This window comes from Artibeus jamaicensis, unplaced genomic scaffold (assembly GCF_021234435.1).
Source record: "Artibeus jamaicensis isolate MK-2021 breed Jamaican fruit bat unplaced genomic scaffold, CSHL_Jam_final scaffold_916, whole genome shotgun sequence".
Lineage (NCBI taxonomy): Eukaryota > Metazoa > Chordata > Mammalia > Chiroptera > Phyllostomidae > Artibeus > Artibeus jamaicensis.
In genome coordinates this window covers 31,396,012-31,418,226 of record NW_026522059.1, presented here as the reverse complement: position 1 = coordinate 31,418,226, position 22,215 = coordinate 31,396,012, and the positions used below count along the sequence as shown (strand labels likewise).

The 22,215-nt window shown below is 44.3% G+C and overlaps 1 pseudogene; it reads right to left on the bottom strand.

Annotated features, from left to right (window-relative positions):
* Nucleotides 1–16,890: 16,890 nt before the first annotated feature.
* Nucleotides 16,891–17,614, bottom strand: LOC119038567 (mitotic spindle assembly checkpoint protein MAD2A-like; annotated as a pseudogene).
* Nucleotides 17,615–22,215: the final 4,601 nt, after the last annotated feature.

Below are 22,215 nucleotides of genomic sequence, written 5' to 3'. Positions count from 1 at the left end.
GAAATCTGCTGACAGTCTGATGGGGACTCCTTTGTAGGTGACTGTCCCCTTAGCTCTTGCTGCTTCTAGGATTCTCTCTTTCATTTTAATCTTGGCTAATGTAATGATGATGTGCCTTGGTGTGTTTCTTCTTGGGTCCAACTTCTTTGGGACTCTCTGAGCTTCCTGGATTTCCTGGAAGTCTATTTCCTTTGCCAGATTGGGGAAATTCTCCTTTATTATTTGTTCAAATAAGTTTTCCACTGGTGGCTGTTCCTTTCCCCCTTCTGGTACCCCTATAATTCGGATGTTGGAGCGTTTAAAGATGTCCTGGAGGTTCCTAAGCTTCTCCTCATTTTTTTAAATTCTTGCTTCTTGACTCTTTTCTGTTTGGCCATTATTTGCTTTCTTCTGGTCCACTCCATTGGTTTGAGTCCCAGTTTCCTTTTCATTGCTATTGGTTTCCTGTGCAATTCCATTCATTTCAATTAGTTTCGCCTTCAGATGTTTCTCTAATTTGTGGCTATAATCAACCAGTTCTGTGAGGATCCTGATCACCAGTGTTTTAAACTGTGTGTCTGGTAGTTTTGCTATTTCTTCGTCGCTTAAGAGTTATGGGCTCTGGGGCTTTGAGATCTTCTTGAGCCATTTTTGGTCTGTTTGCACCTGTTAAGTATAAGGAGTGGAGCCTTGGGCTCCCAAGTCGCTGGGTTGTGGCTGTATGTGGGGGTGTGGCCAGAGTGGGGAAATGGTGACCCCCTCTGCTCTTTTTTGCCACTGGGTGAGGAGCAGAGCCTTAGGTGGTTCACCAGGGCAGGGCCACTCAGGTCGCTGGGTTATGACGCTGTATGTGGAGGTGGGGTCAGAGCAGGGAAATGGCAGTTGTCTCTGCTGCCGCTGGGTCCCGCTGGGGCCCATTGGGTCCCGTCTAACCGTCCATTCCCTTGCTGGTCTATCTGCGCACGAATGTGCGACCACAGTCAAATCCCGGCCCTGCTCCCTTGCTGGTTCCCCGAGGTCGCTCGCTGGGTCGCTCACTAGGTCCACCCGTTCCAACCCTGCGCCTGGGATCCGCGCACCTGAGTCCGTCTGACCGAGTTTTCCTGTGCAACCCCGCTCCGCCAGCTGCTGGCTTCGCCCCTCTTACTGGTCAGGCTGAAGAATTTGTTGTTATCAGACTTCTGAAAAGTTCAAATTTCTGTGTTCTGGCTGTTTTCTGTTGCTAATGTTTAGTTGACTCTAAACTTGGTGGTGTAAGAAAGCAAGGCGTCTCCACCTATGCCTCCATCTCAGCGGAAGTCCTAGACTCAGATTGCTATACATTTTAAAAGATGAATGAAATTTACTTGTGATGTCCAGGTTGAAAATACATGAAACTATTTTTGAGGTCTGTCTTTGAGAGCTAAGTTATTTTAGAGTCATGCGACATTTATATACCAAATTTTGGCATTAGAAAGCAGAATTTGAACCAGATAGCCAACAGTATTTCTCTCTGTGTCCACTATAACAGTGGTCAAACACAAAATTGGCAACAGTAGAATTGCTTGACTTGAGCATTGTATCAGTTTAATTTATCAAGAATAGAAAGGTAGAAAAAAATTGGTGATGATATATTGCTAACACTATCTTAACTTCATCCAAATCATTATTGTATTTAATTATTCAAATTAGTTAAAATGGTTGCTGTAAAGCCTTGATGTTATTAGCTTACCAGTCGATGAAGAAAAAAGTATTAAGTACCACTTTAATCAGACTTTGTGTCGTCCTGCTCGTCAGCTTAATGTTTAGAGGTGCTGTATGCTTTTGTACTTATTATTTTTTAACAGCTTTCTTGAGATAAAATTCTTGTACCATACAGCTCAACTATATAACGTGTACGGTTTAATGGTTTTTAGTATATCCCTACAACCATCACTACTGTTTCCAGAACATTTTTACCACCCTGAAAGAAACCTTTTGTCCATTAGCAGTCCACTCCGCAGTCCCCAGTGTCTAGGCTACCATTACTCTACTTTCTGTCTCTATAGAGATGCCTTATCTGGACATTTCACAAAGGAAACTGTGTATCATGTGGTCTTTGGTTTCTGGCTTTTTTCACTTAGTGTGTGTTTAAAATTCATTCATGTAGCATGTGTGAGAACTTTTTATTGCCAATATTCTATTGTATGCCCTACATTTCATTCGTCAGTTGGTACTGGGTTGTTTCCACTTCTTGGTTATTATGAATAATGTTATACGAACATTCGCGTACATCTTTTGTGTGGTTGTGTTTTCATTCTCGAGCATATACCTAGGAGTGGAATTGCTAGGTATATGTTATCTCTATGCTAAACCTTTTGGGGAACTGCCAAGCTTTTCCAAAGTGGCTGCATCATCTTACTTTCCTGCGAGCAGTGTGGGAGGGTTCCACCTTCTCCACGTCTTTCACAACACTGAATTGTTTTTAATTACGGCATGTGAAGTATCTTATTTTGACTTGCATTTTCCTAATGGCTAATGATAATTTCATATGCTTATTGGTTATTTGCATGTCTTTGGAGAAATGTGTACTATGATCCTTTGTGCACTTTTAAATGAGGTGGTTTGTTTTTTGTCATTGAATTGTAAGAGTTCTTTATATAGCCTGGATACAAGACCTCTCTCGCATACGTGATTTATACATATTTTCTTCCATTTTGTGAATTATCATTTCACTTTCTTGATGGCATTGTTTGAACCACAAAGGTTTAATTTTGATGAAGTTTAGTTTATCAGTTATTTTCTTTTGTTGTTACATCTAAGAAAACTGTTGCCTAACTCAAAATCACCAAGATTTACTCTGATGTTTTCTTCTGAGTCACTCTTGGAGGACTCTTGGTTATTGATTATGCAGAACATTTTCTTAATACTACCTCCAGAATTAGAATACGGAAGTATTTCCTGATGAATCAGACAATTCATTAGTGGATTTCCAGTGAAGTAAAATAGCAGCGAGTTCACAGCAGCCTTTCTTTCAAGTCAGTAGGATAAAAGTACTTTTGCTTGTACTGCAGGCATGCTCAGAAAACAAACATTCTGCTCTATGCTGAACACATGGTTTATTGTTTTGGGGAGCTGCCTTAATATAACTTGGCTTTATAGTCCAATTACTGTCAGAAAGAATGACTCAAACTATTCTGACTTAAGATCATCTATTACAAAATAATAGGGTAAAATTTTAAGTTTAGATGAAATATTCTAATGACTTGAGGCAAAATTCCAGAGCTCCTTAAGGCAGACTTTTTGTTCCATGATGTTTATTGAGCACTTTTAATGTGTCTACTACTATTGAATAGAGTTGGAACAGCAACTTGTTCTTTCCTTAATTTTCATGATCTTGATATTTTTAAAGACACATTCTACCAGTGATTTGGTAGAATGGCCCTCAGTAATGGTATGATGTTTCCTTATTAAATTCAGGTTATGAGCCCTGGCTGGTGTAACTCAGTGGATTGAGCACGGACCTGGGAACCAAAGGGTTGCCAGTTCAATTCCCAGTCGGCACATGTCTGAGTCGTGGACCAGCTCCCCAGTAGGGGGCATGTGAGGGAACCACAGGTTGATGTTTCTCACCCTCACTTCTCTGTCTAAAAATAAGTAAATCAGATCTTTAAAAAAATAGATAAAAATTCAGGTTATGCATATATGCAACCGAAATATCACAGAAGTTATGATGTTTTATCACATCAGGTGGTGCTCAGTTTCAATTTGTACTATTACTTATGTTAACTTCGATCACTTGGTTACTGTGGCGTGTGCCAGACTCTTTTCATTGTAAAGTTCCTTTTTTGATAATAAGTATCTTGTGAGCTGTTACTCTGGAGACCATGTAGATGTCTTAATCCTCATCAAACTGTTACTTGTTTCTTTTATGGACTCAGACGTGAGTGTGCGTGAGCATCTCTTGGAGGCTCCTCTGCAGAGTCCCCAACCCTGTAGCACGGCCAGGACACAGGAATCTGTATTTCTGACAAGTTTCCAGGTGATGCTATTGTTGCTGGCCCAGGTACCGTACTTCATTACCTGTGATTATCATAACTTACTTTGGTCTTCCAGTTGTCCCTAATTTGGCCTTTGGCAAGCTGACTTCTGTGCCCTGTTGACATCTTTAGTTGCTACTTCTTCGCTACAACAGGATTTTCTAGATTCATCTTGAACTTTTGCTGCTGCAACCCAAGAATTAGCCATTTCTCTAAAGAGCTGTGATTTCTCTAGTGGAGTTTGGTACTTAGAATCAAAGATCTGGGCACTAGGTGTTGCTTGTTGCTTTGGGCAAAGTACCATGCCTAGGCCCTGTCAGCAGACACATCTGGGGGACATACATATGCATATATATACATATACATTCATATTCAAACTTCTATATGCTGAAATCCATGACTTCATAGGGATACTTCCAATTCTAACAACACTATAGGCTCTGACACTTCAAACCAGGCTAGTCCTGGTACGGGTGTCCCCTTAGACCCCAAGTCTCCGTGCTGGTCCTTTTTCTGGTATGTCCTCATCCTTTTTGTTCTTCACCTCATTCTGGGCTCCCTTGCATATGGGCACCCTCCATACCTCACATGGGCTCCAGCATTCAGCAATGGACCACCTCTGTGGGGATGCCCTGTGGCATCTCACACTGGGCCTCCGGCACTCAAGGACACTCCCCTGCTTGGTCTCTGACTCTCCTCAGAGTTGCTCCTATGCCTGAGCGCCCCTTTCACACTGCTCGAGCTTTGGCACCAGGCCCTGAACCTTACCCCTGCTGGATGCCCTCCTCACTTGTGTGTGGGACAGGGAACTGTGTGCTGAGCTGCCTACGTGGGAGCGTGCCCTCCAGCACTGCCCGGGCTCCAACTGGTGTCAGGCCACTAACCCCTGTGAACACCTCGTCCTCTCTGGGCCCTGACTCACTGCACCAGGCCGCCTAGCCTCCCCCGGCAACACGCCCACCCCTACCTGCTGTTCTAAACCTCCCTGCACAGACTTGTGTCTTGCTCTGCCCACTTAATGGTTTTAGGATTGAATCGTTTAGGTGGAGGAGGGGAGGGTTATGCACATTATATTTACTCCTAGAAAAAGAAGCTGGGGGTGGAGAGGCCAGGGAATATCTTTTTGAAACACCTGGTAACATAGACAAATATAACAGAGAAAACCAGACCTCTGAGCTGCTCTGGATGACGGGAGGGCTGGTGAGCCCCAAGAACCAGGCCAGACTTGTGCTTGTCCTAACTCCACTTTGCTAAGACCCCAGGGGATTTGGAAACCAGGGCTTTTAAACCAAGTCAGGTGACATTTGCCATAGCATGCATGGGCTAGGTGGCCCCAAAATAAGTGGTTTCCAGTTCTTATTTAATGATGATGGAAAGTAAAGGTGTTATTTTTGGAGCTTTAGTTTACTTATAAATAATAAATCAACTTGTTTTAGCAGTGTCATAGACTAAACAGGAGGAAGGAGATGTAGGACCTCAGTTTGGATGAAGAATTCATAAATGGAATTTATTTCTGTGATATGAAAAATAAGTGACAGCTTTTATATACAGTTCTGCATTTGTGCTTGAGCCAATGTGGTAAATCATGGTATATTTCAGAAAAATAAAATATGTAAATAGAAACTTTGATATTCACATGTACAAAGGAAATATTGCTACTTAAATGACAACAATTACATAGAGTAATGTGTCATTGAGAAATAGAGAAAGCAGAGCAGCCCTGGCTGGTGTGGCTCAGTGGGTTGAGCTCCAGCCTGCTAACCAAAAGATCTCTGCTTTGATTCCCAGTCAGGGCACATGCCTGAATTGCAGCCCAGTTCCCCAGTTGGGGGTGTGCAAGAGACAACCAATCAATGTATCTCTTACACATGGATGTTTCTCTCCCTCTCTTTCTCCCTTCCTTCCCCTCTAAAAAGAAATAAATAAAATATTTTTAAAAAAGAGGAAATTGCTAGAGCAATGACAATGAGTTTAAAAGAGATTAAATTCTTTTAATACCTGTTTTTTTAAAGCAGTTTACTTTTAAATTGGTATAATAAAGTATAAACTATGACTTTTAATTTTATAAACTTTTATCTTTTAAAAGCATTTTAGGGGATATTTTATCTACATCCCTGGGTATTTTAGGGGATATTTCATCTATATCCCTGAACACCTGTAGTCAAAATTTCCCTTGTTGCTTTGCATGAATAAAAGAGTAAAAAGTATGCTTGGTTATACATAAGCAAATGACTTGTAGAATTTTTACTGACTTCCTGAAATTTATATTTCATAGTAGGGAACCTTCAGTATTAATGTCATTAAATTTACAGTGATAATTTGAAATTTTTGCATCTAGTGGTTTAGAAATAGCTTCTGTGATTCAGAATATTTAGTAGCATTTAAGGTCTTAAAAGCAGGAAGAATCAATGATAAAATGTTGAAGGTAGCTTGCACTTGGACACTTGCTAAAATGCTGAATTATCTTAATTCCAATCAAAACAAGTTATAGAGTCTGGGCTGAATGTTATAAATTAATATAATTTCTTATTTCATTGGGAGCCTCTCTTCTCTGTGATATCTATTACCTGAGCTTATGGTGTACATGTGTAAATAACTCAGATTTTTCCATTCCATTGAAAGCTGTGCTGTGTGTTTTAGGGGTAAGATTTACCTGGACGGTTAAAACAGGTCTTCTCTCTAGTTATTGGTGCCCAGTTGGCCTGGGCCCAGTTGACCTCACTGCCTAGGGTGAAAACTAAAACTGCCATTAAGTCATCATTGGTAATTTATTTAATCCTGAAGCTACTGTGTCCATAACAACAATAACAATAGCTATTTCATTAAAAACAATGACAAAAATAACTACAACTAACATTTGATGTTACTCTTCATGACAGGCCCTGTTCTAAGTACATTTGTGGTCAGTTAATTCTCATGTTAATCCTGTGAGGTAGGTATAAATATCTTCTTATCTTCAACTTACAGGGATAAGGAGGTAGGTCATGCATGTAAGTAAGTGGCAGGCTCAGGATGGTGAGCCCAGGCAGCCTGGGTCAGAGTTCGTGCTCCTGTGTCTAACCTCGAGAGGCTGTACGAAGTTGGGGAAGTCTTCTGTGTGTTTGAGGGAACTACGGGAAATTTTGTAGATAGGCCACGTGGCACATTCCCACTCAGTCAGCCTCAGCTCACGTGTCCTCACCTGTCCTCCTCATTTCGTGGCTGGTTTTATGTAACGCTTGCTGTACGTATGTGTACATCCACCGTCTTAGTCATCCACTGTCTGCTCCCCCTGCTGAATGTGACTTCCTGAGGGCAAGGTTCCTATGTTATTTTAGGACTTTGATATTTATTGAAACACATTCACTCTTTTATTCATTTACCATTTAGTGGCAAGAATTTAGCTGCTCTGCCATAATCTCCAGTATTCTCACCAAATCAGCACATAATCTCAGTAGAAACACTGTGCTTGCTGCACAGACCAGTTTTAAGGCACATGCCTTCCTTCCATTCCTACCTTCCATCCATCAACTCCCTTCATATGGAAATAATGTAGCTGCTACTTGTGTTCTGTAACTTTGTGTCAACTACACGGTCCAATACCTGGCTCCTTCATTGACCTGAGCGAACAAACAGTATCTTAGTAAGTACTTTCCACCAGGCAATGTTTTAGGCTCTGGGTTGTAGCAGTTATCACAGCAGTCTGAAGCTCCCACCCCCGTGAAGTGCAAGTACGTTGTAATACAATGTCAGTGGTATATCAGTGCTGGGATGAAGATGACGGTGAGGGGTTGAAAATGGTGAAGAAAGCTCGGTTTCCACCCTACTGTGTACGTAGTGGGTGCTTCATAAATGCTGGAATGAATGAAAAATAAGCTCAAGATTAGAAATTTAGTCTATTGTTATAAACTAGAATCAACTGTTAGGGTATAATTCCATTCTGAAGGATGAACATTTGTTTCAGTAACTGCTTAAAATAAAGTTGGCCTCTGGTCCTAGGTGAAGGTAGATCCTGTTAAGGAGTATTTGACTCAGATTCAAGGACTGGCTCACTTACTGAATTCAAACAGAATGATAGTTTTCAGGGTCAAGTTTACATGCATCTTTTAATGAATGAATTTGTTAATATTTCCCTCTGAGGACCACTGAAGATTTATGTTGCTTTGGGATGACAAAGAGAAAGAGACTTTTATGAGGGAATACATTGGGCATGCCAGCAATGGTGATAATTGGGATGCTAGCAATATGTAGCTCAGCCAGGGTTTACTCTCATTTAAAGTCCTTCTGTGTCCCAGTCCGTCATCACGAGTGGCTTTGAAGTCTGCTACCCAGTCGCCCTGTTTGGCTTCAGAGGACAGCCACTAATTAGGATGTTGCATATTTAAAGAATGTAGCTCTTTTCAAGTCTTTGTGAGTTCTACTTAGACCAATGCATTTTGAAAGGTTGGGATTTGCCTCCTGGCTCTGGAAGTGGGGAGAAAACCCAGCTCAGTGTGAGCACTTCTGAGACGCTTTCCCACACTCTCGTCCCCTTTGCCCCTTGCCTTCTCCACACCCCCTCTCCCACAGAACTGCATCCACCCACTAAGTCTAATCTCCTGTTGCCTTAGAGTTGCTTTATCCCAGCCTGTTTCTTAGGCTGGTTTGGAACTCCCCAGGGGCAGGTTTATCCTTTTATCCCCAGCATGTCAGTGTGTGACATGTGAATCGAATGTCATGGAAGTGTTTCAGTATCCTCTTTTAGGAGAGAGATCAGTGTCTCCTGGGTCTGCATGCACACATTTTCTGTAAGCAGGTGTGGAAAGCTGAAGTGAAGCACTGCTGCTTGTTGATTTAATTCGCCCTCTGCAGTGTGCCAAGGAACGCCAGGCCGCTCGTTCCTACTTAGCAGGAGGCTAGCTTGCCCTGCCTTCTGGTTCCGAGGGCCAGAAGGACAAGTTTGTGGCCGGGGTTTTTTGGAAAGGCATCTGTACCACTTTGCCATTCTGTGTTCTATTTTTGCCGAGCAGGGACTTTTTCTTGATTTTCACTTACCTTGGGGAAAAAAAAAAGGTTCTGCTGGTTTTTCCTTTTCAAAGTGAGCTTTGTAAAGGGAGGCGTGTCTCTTATGCATCCTCACCTCTTTCCTACTCACTTTAGTTACCCAGATCCTTTGTCACCGGTGAAGGGATTATTGTGCCAAACCTCATCCCCCCCCCCCACTCCTCACCCCCAGGTAGAAATTTGGAGAGGAGGTGAAACAAATCCAAAAGAAGGGGTTTACTGAAAATGAAGTGGAGGGACAGGAGAAGGAGGGAGCTTGATGCACTCAGGGAATGCACACAGATGGAAGGTAGGGCTCCCTGACCTCTGGCAGGCACTGAGCAGATTTCTTTGCTTGCCAGGTTCCCACACTGAGCTGGTATCAACCTGAACAGGGGCAGAGCGAGGCTCTCTGCTTTCCAGGAACACCTTGCTTTCATGAGCAGGTGTCCACCAGCGAGCGCACGCTCAGAGTGGAGCTCTGGGGCGTGCGGGAGGCGAAAGTAAATGTCTGTAGGAGAGGCTTTGACGAGTAATGGAACAGCATTCCCACCTGTTTGAGAGGCTCAGCTTGTCTCACTTTCTCAAACTAGGGGAAGAACACTAAACTTTTGGCGACTTCCACGGTTCCCAGTGCCTCATGGGAGGAACAGCTTTTCTGCTGACTTTTCACGGAAAATAATTTGAACCTTGTTTATTTAAAGTTACAGGACTTACTACTGTGTTTCCTATGAAGTGAGAAACCCAAAGCTGCCTCCTTTGAAGCCAGGGCTGGCTTTTAGGTCAGCAGAGGTCAGGATTGGGATCGGCTGGCAATTCCAAAGAAATATGCAGATTATAGGGATGTGTATTTAGTCACCAGAGAATGACAGTCTTTTTCCAGGGTTTCACTGGTATTCCAGTGAAATACCAGGCTTGGTGGCTGGAGAAAAATTCGAGATCTTGGAAGTTTCTCACAAAACGTTATAGTGGTCAGGGTTTGAAAGATAAAGCTTGGTATTACTGTCGTTTCTAGTGGAAAAAAAGAAAGTTGAGAACTGACTTTAATAGCACTCCCTTACAAGAAAGCTTTATAAACAAAATCTTGATATAGTGCATTTATTTATTTATTTATTTTTGAGAAAGAGAGGGGAAGGGAGGGAGAAAGAGACATCAGCGTGTGAGAGAAACACTTTGTTGCCTCTTGCACACCCCACCTGGGGACCAGACCTGCGACCCAGGCACGTGCCCTGACTGGGAACTGAACTGGCAGTCTTTCGGTTCAAAAGCCGGTGGTCAAACCACTGAGCAACACCAGCTAGGGCCTGATATAATACATTTTAATAAAGGAAACTTTACAATATTAAAAAAATAGATGGCACAAGCATGGGATAAACTTCTTTAGGGATGTCATCTATAAAGTTGATTCTAGAGAAAATCTCTGGTGTTTTTGCTGTTGATTATAATGTTGCATAATGTTTACATGTCATGAAAAACGGATACTCTGTTTAGCATTGTTGAGAAGCCCATAGTGAACTGGATGGGAATAGAAACACTCAAACAGGAGAAGCAATGTGGGTGGAAAGGAGACCGGTCTAGTGTCTGTCAGAACCAGGATAACATTCCAGCCCTGTGGGTCATTCGCGACAGGACCCTGAGGGTTATATGGATTATATAATCTCTCTCATTCATAGCCTCTTCTTTGAAAGCTGGGGTCAGTAATACTTACCTTGCAGAATTGGTGGGTAGGTTTGGTGAGAGTCCCCGAAGTTCGTACACCTATGCCCGCCGCACAGTAACTGCTTAGGACATCGTACCTACCGTGGTTCTGGAACTATCTCATCGTAGAGATGCTATAAATACTGATTGCATCAGGAGTAAATTTCATTTTGTTCTTTTGGCAGTATTTTATACCTATATCCGTGTCAAAATAATTCTTTAGTTCAAAAAATTAAATACAGAGATTATATAGTCTTCTGGGGGTGTGGAAGCAAAGTAAATGACTTACCATCCTATGTAGAAAAAGAAATTAAATGCCAGAGGTCCAATTAGAGTATAGGAGATTATTAAGGGAGAGAGGGAAGATTCCAACAGAGGCACTGGCGTTTAAAGGGAAAGGCAAAACACGTCCTAGAAAGGATGAGATTCTGGGAGGGAAGGGGGCGGTTCGTGAAGCCGAGGGAGGAGGGCCCTTTGTGGACAGGAGAGGGAGTGGCCAAGAGGGGCAGCCTCGAGGCTGTGTTGGATCACGAGGCTCAGAGCTCCTTTAAGGAGTGCTTGGGTCCAAAGTTTCTTTGTGGAGTCCGGGGCAAAAGTGTGGATAATCCTTGTATCAGGTTTGGCTAGGAAGTGTCGGTGTAAGAAACGGCCAAACCCGTAGAGAATTTTTACAAGTGTATTTGAGCCAAACTGAAGACAATTGTCGGGAAACAGCATCTTGAGGGACTGAGAAAAAGCTTGGAGAATGGCGGTTTTGCACCTCATTTATATACATTAGCTTCAAAGGAGGAGGCGTAAGGAGGTGGTATTTAGGGAGGAGGGAGAAAGCAAAGTGGGGAAATCTCTGCGATTGGATAAAAAGTAAGGTAAAGAGACAAATACTTCTTTTACACTGGTAGGTACGGGACAGTTCGCAGCGTTCTCAGCATGTAAAGATGATGTGAGGAAGAACAAAATGGCAATGAGGGATCTGTGCTCTGGGTTCTGGTGCGAGACTGCGCCCCGAGGGGTCTGGAGAAAAGGGGATCACTCTGATGTGACAAAGGAATGTCATGGTAGATGCAAGGGGACAGTAGACAGGCTCGGTCGGTTAAAGTAAAGAGTGACTTTTGTCAAGGAAGATACTAGCCTAAGACATGGCCACAGGCCACGATTCACTTTTAATAAGGAGCTTTAATTTCAGACTATCCCGTGTTGCCACTCTAAGTCTCTGAGTTTGTCGGCTGCCACGCAGGCCTCCCCTGAGCTTCTCGGGTTTAGTATGTGGCCCCTTTTTTGTTCATCCACAGAAGGAAGGGAACTTTCCAGAAAGCAGCTTGGAGGTGAGAGTTCTATTTTTTCTATAACCTGGGAGCCAGTCGAACCTCTTTAAATGCTGGCAGGCAGGAGGGAGTGAGAGAGGGGCTGAGATAAAGGATAACGGATGCATTTCTGAGCCAAACAGGCAGAACAGTTCCATTGGGCCTGAGGGGAGGAAGCAAGATGGCCCCACCAGCTCCCTTCTAATGACTTCTCTTTTATTTTTTTGTGAAGTTGAGGGTGAGCTATTCTTTGGAAGGGGTACAGGGTGGGGAGAAGTGGTTGGGTAGAAGGTTTGAGGAATGAAGAAGCTGAACCTGGAGCCTGGCAGAGAATCTGGAAGGATTGCTGGTCTGGCCTGGGGAGGCCCCGTTGCAGTTGGAGACCTTGAACTGTCTGTGGCCCAACCACAAGGTTAAGGGACATTTCTGTAGGTTCCCTTGGAAGCCTGGGTTTAGAAGTGGGGGTGGGGGAGTTTGGGTGTGTGGGTGGAGCTATCCAGATTTGGGGACATTTGCCAGATGAGTGTAACGGCAAGATAGTGAACTTTGCAGTGGAGCTGAGGTTATCTGTAAGGTGGTGATTGACACCGTATGTCATGGAGTCTGGATTTGATAGAGAAGAAGTAAGAACAGGAGGGGATTGGTCCTGGCTGGGTAGCCCAGTTGATTAGAACATTGTCATATGCCAAGGTTTAGGGTTCGATCCCCAGTAGGGCACATACAAGAATCAGCCAAAGACTGCATAAATAAGTGGAACAACAAATTGATCTCTCTCCCTCTCTCTTGCTCACCAATATATTTATTAATTTTTTTAAAAAAGAACAGGAGGTAATTTGTAGAGAAGAAAAAAGCAGAGGAATCAAAATTGGATGGTCTTATGGAAATTAAATACAGATGAGGTGATAGTCATCGGAATGAATGGGGACACCTTGGGGTCAGAATAGGCTGCTGGGTTTCATTTTTCATAGGCAGAGCAATTCTGGGTGATGACAAGGTCCAGCAGGTGGCCAAGAAAAGGGCGGCTTATGTGACACTGAGAGGACACTCTTGAGATCAAAGAACTGAGATCTTGAAGCTACCCAAGATAAATGCAGGGTTTGGGGTAGAAAGTAAGGTTAAGCAAGGTGCCACCGTCTCCCTGAATGAGGAGGAATGACAGGAGGTTGGCATCAGGTGTTGACAAAGTAGGGCACGAAAGCTAGTGTAGCATCAGCCTGAATGTCATCTGGCTGACACCGATATTGGGGCTCTCCTCCCAACTCCTGGGTGCAGTCTGTGGGATGAGGCTGAATGAGTGGCATCTCTTTAGGAGGGCTACAGAACAGAAGCAGTGTCCTTGCGGGGATGGGCCAGGATTCCCTTAATCAGAGGAGGCAGAGGAAAGGACTGTTAGTCACATGGTTGTGGATGAGAGAGACTTGGCCATGGGATGAAGTTCTTGAGGACATGGATAAGGGCTGTGGAGGGAGAGGAGCAGTAGGAGTTTGGTCAATGGCAAGGAAGTTCAGAGCTCTTTGGAGGTTATAGTGTAGGTGAAGAGACAACCTGAGGGGTTCGCCAGTGGCCAGAGATGATAGGAAACTGGTGCTTGGAGGGAATGCTGGCTGCAAGTATTCCAAAGAATGAGTCCAGGAATCCCCGAGAGGACGGCAGGGGCAAGTGTCGGGCCTTTCTGGGAGGAGGCAGCCTTCCCAGTGCTTTTCCCACAGAGGGAGGGGCACGGTCAGAGGCACAAAGAAGAAGGGGTCTCATGACACCAGAGATGAATGACTGAGTAGTTCAGGGTGGCTGTGACACAGCGTTTATGGGAGAGTGACTGGGTGTCAGGTGGGGCCATAAGAGGCCTGGCAGCACCTGCTTACCTGTTTATAAGCAAGGATGTGTCACAATCATGTATGTGACGGCAATGAGGAGAGTGGGGGGAGAGAGACTGACAGAGAGGGGCGGGAGGGAAAGACTTCAGGATGTTGAGGTTCTCCCAGCAGGAACATCTCAATACTAATGTAGACAAGAAAAAGTTTTTGTACACTTTACTTTTTTTAGGACCTGATATGAAAAAATAGATGTAGTAGCTGTTTAACCTTCCTTTTTATAAATGATGATTATCATCTGTAATAAATCTCTTGTGATTTAACCTAGAAACCAAATATATGCACATCCCTGATGTTGCAAGCGACCTCACCACTGGACAATCCTTAGATGAGACATCGTTATGTTAAATTTATAAAGTTATTCATCCTTGACTTCTTTAACTAAAAATTCCAGGGATAAGTAATTCAGAAACTCTATGGCAGATTCGAGAACTAAAAGGTAACTGAAATAAAAATCTGAGTAGGGCCCACAGGAGGACTCGGGGCTCTGCTGTGCTTCTCAAGGACCGATGCATTCACACGGCGATGACTGGGTGTGACATCTGCAGAGTTGTGGGCCCTGTGGTAGTTCGCGCGTTCTGAATTTACTCCGGATTTCTCCATGACTGCTCAACGGTGAAATGTCAGCTCATCAGTCTATTTGTGCTTCTGGTGTTTTGTGACAATTACAGCAGGAGTCAATATAGATGGGGCAGTTCGATCATATTCCAGGTGGAGGACAGATAGTGTGTTGTTCTCCTCCTCATCAGCTCGTCCTAAGCTGTTCTCAAGGAGCCCAGGCCAGGATGGAAAGTGTTTTTCTTATTCTATGTGATGCAGCTTTCTTAGCCTGCATGTGACATATGGGCGAGTACATGTGTGTGCGTGAGTATGTGTGTTCTTATGTGTGAGTGTGAGCAGTCAGTCTTGGGGAGACTATCCAAGGTTCATATAGTGGTCAAAATTTGAGATTTAAAGTTCTTTTTAACTCCAGCTTTTGCTTGCTATGAGGAGAAAGAAGTGTTTAGCTGGATGGGCTGTAGGTCATCTGGCCCACTCTACCTGTTCTGATGAGGAATCTGAGACCCAGGCTGGTGACTTGCCTGGGCTCATGCAGAGGCCGTGAGGCAGGGGCCTGCCAGGAACCCACGTTTCCTCCTTTCCTACTTGCTCAGTGGCGTTTGCTAATCAGGATAACCGAGGCACCGGTGTGATTTTGCTAAGCATTGCTGAAATGAAGACGTGCTAATGAGAACAGGAAAGAGGACGCATTGGTATTGGGTGTGGCTTCTCCTAATGGCTCGTCTCACAGTCCTGGATGGTTCTAGTGTCTGGATACTACTGGGTGGGGAGTGGAAGGACAGATGCCTCCTGCATCCATCGTACAGGGGGGTTACCTTCTGCAACAGCATGTGGGGCAAACCTCCAGTCAAACCAGGCTCCTTCTGGAAACCCTTTGGGAAGACACCTGCATAGTCTCTCAGTGAGACAAACACAGCGTGTGTTTCCTCCAGCGCTGAAGCAGGTGACTGTGTCTTCACTTGAGCACCAGATGAAGCCACTGGCTCGCATGTGGCCCATGGGGAACCCCCAACACATACCTTTAGGCACCGAGCAGTGACATGCTTCCCCCACGAGAGGCCCGTGGGACTGACTGAGGAGATGGTAGGGACTCCCAGGGAGGGAAAGGGGGCAGGTGCAGCACATCTACACTGAACAAAAACTAAAAACTCTTTACAGGTTTTTAATTGATCATGTAATTAAGTTTAAATAACAGCATATTTGATGGCACATTTGATGCCACCATAAGCTATTATTTTGTTGAAACCAATTAATTTCAATATGAAAGTCACAGGAACGAAATGTCCCATTTATTAACATACTTTTTTCTTTCTTCTTATATCCTTCCTTTCTGCCATTTATTCCTTCTCTGAACTTAGCTTCTTTTTTTTTCTGGCAGAATTCTTTTAACCGTCCCCCCAACCTGGGTATTGCTTAGAAAATGATACCCACTTTCTATGTCCTCTTATGTCCTCTCTCCTCTCTCCTCACCTCCAAGCTTCCCGGCTACGGCTCGTTGGCCTGGTAGAGGTAAGAGGAGGGGTTTGTTTTTTTCCCTTCTAATTGAAAATCTTTTGACATGTTAATTTTGTTTACTTTTAGGCAAAAATATTTGACAACTTCCGATTTAATTTCTTCTTTCTTCAGTTAATGCCAGTCTCCCAGCCAGTCATTCACTGGCTGTGGGACTTGATATAATTTTCTTAACCTGCTTACACCTGTCTCCTCTCCTGTGAAATAGGGATGATGGGAGCACTTCCCTGGTAGAGTTGTTTTTCCCCCTAATCCATGAGGTAATTGAAGTGCTTAGCTCAAGGTACAGCAACTGTTTAATTAATTGTAACTATGAAGAGTTTAAGTTTTTTTAAACATACACATTTAACTTTATTTATCACTGTCATTTAAAGTTTGAGTTTATAAAACATATAATTAGGAGTTCTGTATCACTGGAATGAAAACACTGGTAACTCTATGTTATTACATTAAAACCAAATAATTGGAGGTTTTTTTCAACTTGGAAAGTATACAAATGAAATAAATGGAGAAAGGACCTAATAGAATAGCAACACTTTGTCATTTATTTGTGGATTACCAATTATTTTAGGACTTAAAGATTCTGAATATTCAGATTTCTTTTGCTGTGTTTTACATTTAAATACCTCTCTACCTATATTCTGAGTAAAGCTACTTGAGCAAAACAGCTGATTTAGGAAGGCATTTAATTTTATAACAAAAGATTTTCTATCTCCAGTTACCACCTTCAAAGGAATTGATGTCACAGTGCTGAGGTAATCTGCTGGTTTCCTTTTGAATGGTGTGCAAAAAATTACATCAACCCCTGGAAAGTCCAACAGGTATCCAAAATGAAAGAATTACCCCGAGCTCAGCAAAGTGTGTTAAGTTTTTCTGACCTAAAAACTAACCAATGAAATAAAACATACGATCTATAGCTGACTCGGTTTCAGGAAAAGTATATTTGAGAGTTATATTATTGTCCACATCTCATTTTCGGTCAGGCACAGGGATTTCGTAGGCCACCAAGCCCTTTGTGGATTGTAGCAGTGAAGGAATGCAGGTGGGCGTGCTCAGAATTGGCAATGAACTGTGGCCCCGACTCTCCACTTTTCGGGTACAACCAGGTCTTGTCTGTGTAAGTCGACAGATCAAATGAACAAGAAGCTTCCACCAGTGCCAGAAATGCCACTGCAGCTGTGACCTGTCTGACAGCAGAGCAGATTTCATCTTAGATAGCTTTCTGAGACTTTTCCTGGGTACGCTGTCATCTCTGGCAGCCTTGTCACATTCAATATCAAATTGCCATCTTTGGAGGACCTCACCACTTTCAGCACTGGAGGTGACTACCGCAGGTTTCTGGATGGAACTGTTAGCCGATCCATCACATTAGGCATTTCCTAAGCTCAGGATCAGTAGTTACAAGTAAGGGGAGGCCCTAGTTCTATTCTTGAGTGAAGGTTTCGGATGGATATGTGCCACGCTGATATGAAATGCTGTTGATGACAAACGAGAGGAGCTCGGCCACAACTTGGGCGCTGGGGCGCAGGGCGATGACTGCGCCGAGGAGCGTGCGCAGCCCACATCCAAGGCGCCCCCGGCGCAGAGCGCCGCCAATGGCTTCCGGTTTATTAATATAATACTTATCTTTCAAATTACACGTGCAAATAGCTGCTGCTGAAAGATAAAGCGCATTTTCATTGTTAGTTTTCATTTCATTTCATCCCCACAATAGACGTGAACACAGTAATAATGGCTGAGCTACGCAAACAACTTTGAATAGGAAGTCCTCCTCATAACATTTCATTTTTTTAATCTTCAATGAATTTTATTTTTACAAGTATTTTTGGTCCGCAGAAACACTGAGCAGAAAGTAGGGAGAGTTGGCACATGCCCCCTTCTCCTCCCACGCAAGCCCCCCCCCCCTTCCCCCAGCAACAATGTCTGGCTCCACAGCGGTGCATTTGTCACCATCAATGAACCTACACTGACTTTTTCTTTTTTTAACGTAATACTCGCAAGTATAAACTGTTTCTTAGAGTGGTTCATCCCTGTGTTTCGGGAGCCTTCCAAAGGATTGCCTTTATCTAGCTTGTTTCAACAAGGTAGCAGGTCAAGGGGGCCCAGCTGCGCATTAGCGTTTCATTTTCTATTCAAGATGCGGGAGCTCCTTGGAACTGGATGGACTGGCGAGCATAGTGCCACCAGTGTGTCCTGTCTGACTGCCCCTTTTCTTGTCCCTTCTACTTCATGAAGTTCTTAAGAGCTTCGAAATGCAGAAACACAGCCCGACCGGAACAATGGGGTGGGAGACAAAGCCAGCTTCAGAGATGCCAGTGTTGACGCTGAAGGGATGGAGCAGAATCTGCCAACACATAACAACAGCAGAGCCATTCAGACAGAGATCCGGTGGGAGTGGTGAGCGAGTGGCCAGGTCGCCCAGCCCTCCTCGTTCTGCACGAGCTGGGACTAAACCTGGTGGGGCCAGCTGTGCCCCAGTCTCCAGTTACTGCTTCCCCAGCCTGGCTGGCCCAGGGCCGCTCCTCTGGCCAGCCTGCAGGGACAAGCTTGGGGAACCAAGCAGGAAGATTTGGCTAAGCATTAACTTTCAGATGAAGCTCTGCCCTAATTAAAGAGAGGACCAGGTGCCAACGGTATCTGGCCCTGTGAAATGCTCTTACAGTTGCTTTAAAAACTGGCATTGCATAATATAAAGATGAACAGTAAACTTCATGCTAATACTTTAAAATTTACTTTTTCTTTACTGACAATAATATTAAATACCAAATAAACAACCATAGAAGAAAGGGAAAAGCTTTATATTTTATGACCCTTTTTTCTTGCCTTATGAACAAGGGGCCCCACAACTGGGCCCGGGAATTAGGTAGCAACCTGTGGTTGTCATGGCTACGGTCGAATAAGTCAATCCAGCCTGTCAAGTTCTGGGACCATGTTTCTACAAGCATTAGTAAGCCCAACTTCCTAACAGTTTTCATTCCACCTTTATAAGATAGCTACTTGAAACTTGGCACATTTTTTTTTATAGGATCACTGCTTTCAGTAGTTGATGAGTTTCCAAGTTAGCCCACAAAAACTTACTGAAATAATAATATAGTGATTGCTTTCAGTATATTTGAATGTTGGGTAAATGTAGCTGGATACTATTACTGGTATTTGTCAACAACAGTCATTCCTCAGCATGAGGCAGGGGGGATTAATTAGTTCCATGACCCCCTTGGATACCAAACACCTAGAATGCTCAAATTCCTTATATTAGATGGTACAGTATTTCCATATAATCTATATTTGCATATAGGCTACAGCAGGGTATGTGTACTGTAATGGTGGGAAATTGTAACCCGCCCCACCATTCTTTTCTCATTGTTTCTGTAAGTGCAGACTCTGACTAATATGTAGCTTGTAGATGAGCAGCATGTTTGTATAAGAATCCTAGGAGCTAACTTCAAAAGATACAGATCCCGACACCTTCAGGCATCCCAGCTCTGGGAGATTTGCTGACCTTCAACCGTGGAGCCAGGATGACGTGAATCTGAGATGAGGTGAAGCCAGGATGATGAAACAAGGATGATGCTCCAGACCATCATTAGCCTTGTCTGAATGGACGGTGATCGTCTGCACGTAGAGAACTTTTCAACCCCCTCCCTTGATCTCTTTTTTCTGTTCCCCTTTCCCTTCTTATAAAAACCTCTGCCCCACTGAGATGGGGAGATGAACTTTGGGATGTGAGTCCCCCTATCTTCCCAGGAGATGAGCTTTGAGACATGAGGCACCATCTTCCAGGTGGCCGGCATCTGCAAATAAACCACTTTCCTTTCCATCAGCGCCTGCCTCTCAAGTACTGGCTTCACAGTGGCAAGCAGCTCAACCTGCATTTTGGTTACATCACTCCATGTATGTAGATTCAGTGCAGTGCTAGGTGTGTGGCAAATTCAAGTTCTGTTTTATGGAACTATCTGGGATTTTTCCCCCCAAATATTTTAAATCTGCAGTTGGTTGAATCCTCCCATGTAAAACCGATGGATACAGAGGGCAAACTGTATTGCACTGCAGGGTTGTCCTTAACAGTCGGGTGGGGGCCATGGGAATTCCGGATGGTTCTGGCCAATGAGCTGTAGGCGCTGCCACGTGCTGCCTGGACAGAGCATTTAACAGACAGTGTGAGCCCCTCCGAGGTGCTCTCTCCTCTCTCTATCCCAGGGGTGGCTGCTCCATCAGCCTGGGGCCTGCTTGGCGAGGGGGTGACACAGAGCCGAGCCCCAGTGGACTGTGATGGCAAAACCTGAGTTGCTCTGATCAATAACGTTATCACATAGAGTTCTTTGATTTCGAGTAGTAGAAACCACTTGAAATTAAAGCACAAATAAGTTAATTATATTTCTGGCAAATTAAAGCAAAAACGGACTGGGTGGACCCTCGGGCAGCTCACAGACTGGCAGGAACGTTCAGGTCTTAGGCGGCAGGGCAGCCCTAGGACTCTCAGATATTTATGGTCTGGTTCCAGCATATCTCAGCTCCAACCAGTTTCAGCTCCTGGGTTACTCCACCCAAGAGTCCAGTTTCTGGAAGAGAGGGCTGGAGAGGCTTAGTCTGGGTCATCTGCCTATCCCTCAGCCACGCAGTGGGGACCTGGATGGACAGTCCCTGTAGGACTGCCCCCGAAGAGACATGGAGATGTTTGTCTCCAAAAGCAACAGATACCCACCATCACACTGCACCCGTCCTCAAGGGGTGAGTGGAGGGGAAAGTAACACGAAACCAACCGTACCCCAGGAACACGATTTCATAAGCTGGGGTCCGTGGCTCAGGAATGCTGATACGTATTTTGTGCCTAAATGCCACAGTGGCTGCTGTGTGCGCTCCAGTTTGCTCTCCCTCCTCACTGTTAGGCCAGTGGCCCTCAATACCTGCTGCACACCGGGGCTGGGGGACAGGAGGGACAGCTTCTGTAAAAATAACCAGTGCCCAAGCCTTACTCTCAAGATTCTGATTTGATTGGCTGGTGAGCTTGGGCATCAGAATTTAATAGCTTCCCTGGTTAAACTAACATTTAGCCAGGGCTGAGTGGCTCTGCTTTGAACCCTTAATGTGGTGAAGCCCCACGGTAGCACGAGGTCATTCAGGGCTGGAAGGGTTGCCTGTAGCGTGTTCCTCTCCCATAGATTTACTGATGGAATTAAGTTCAAGCTGCTTATTCTTTTTCTAGAAGTTTGAGATGTGTTTTTTGCAGCGGCTTAGTCCCCTTTTATTTACTCAAATGTAATTTTAGACTTGTTGCTGGAGCCAATACACTGACCTACTCAGCACTCAAAGGAGGAAAAAAACGAGAGCATTTTTCATCCTTCTGTTCTTTCTTCCCATGCTGTGGCAGCCTGGGGACCTCTCAAAAATCCCTGCTTAGAGGAAAAAAAAAGGGACAAATCAAAACACTTCAGGTGCAGATCCTCATGCCAGTTGTGAGGATGTACTGGGGTGGCATGCATTCTTTCCGTGGCTTGAGCCAACTTCTCTTCACACAACAATCACATCAGCAAGCTGGAGCACGAGAGACACCCTGGGACTAGGGCTTGTTTTATTTTTGAGTTGCAGTTATGATGCAATATGTCTCTGCTGAATTGCTTCATCTCACTTGTCCTAACTCAGTGCATTTCATGTTCATGCCATTGTTACCCCATCGTCTGTTAGAGCCCTGAGGAGGAAATGCTCACTCCAGCTTTGGTGAGTGATTCCAGAACATCTAGTCTAGGGTTCCTTGCAAGTGGTAGGTGGAGGCATCTATAGATACATCCACTTGGTGGAGGACGCCTGTTCTGGGGAGGAGGAAGTGGTAATACGGGGCAGCTGAGTGAGCCCCGTCTGTGTGACTCAGGCTGCCGCTCAGTACCCGCCAGCTGGAGGGGACAGGAAACAAAGCATCGTCCTTTCAGGTGAAGCCAGGGCTTGGCTACCCTGCTGCAGCCTTCTTCTGGGGTCACACTCCCCATGCTCATGCTGTTCCATGGATACGTGTGGGGGGCATCTCAGCATCCCTGGCTTTTCCTTTTCGCTGGGCTGGTCTATTGGGGAGTTTTAAATATTGAATACATTCCCCAACCTTGAGCAAGCTGTGGAGACTCAGTCTGTTCTTTTGTTACATGAAGGGGATCCCTTTTGGTATTAAAATTCTGAGTTCCTATGCATTTTCTTAGAACCATGCAATCTCAGTTGTGCAAGGACATTGGATGTAATCTGACTTCCCTAAGGAAAACTTTTCACAGAAAAAAGTTTGAAAACTCTACCTAAAAACCTCAGAGTTGG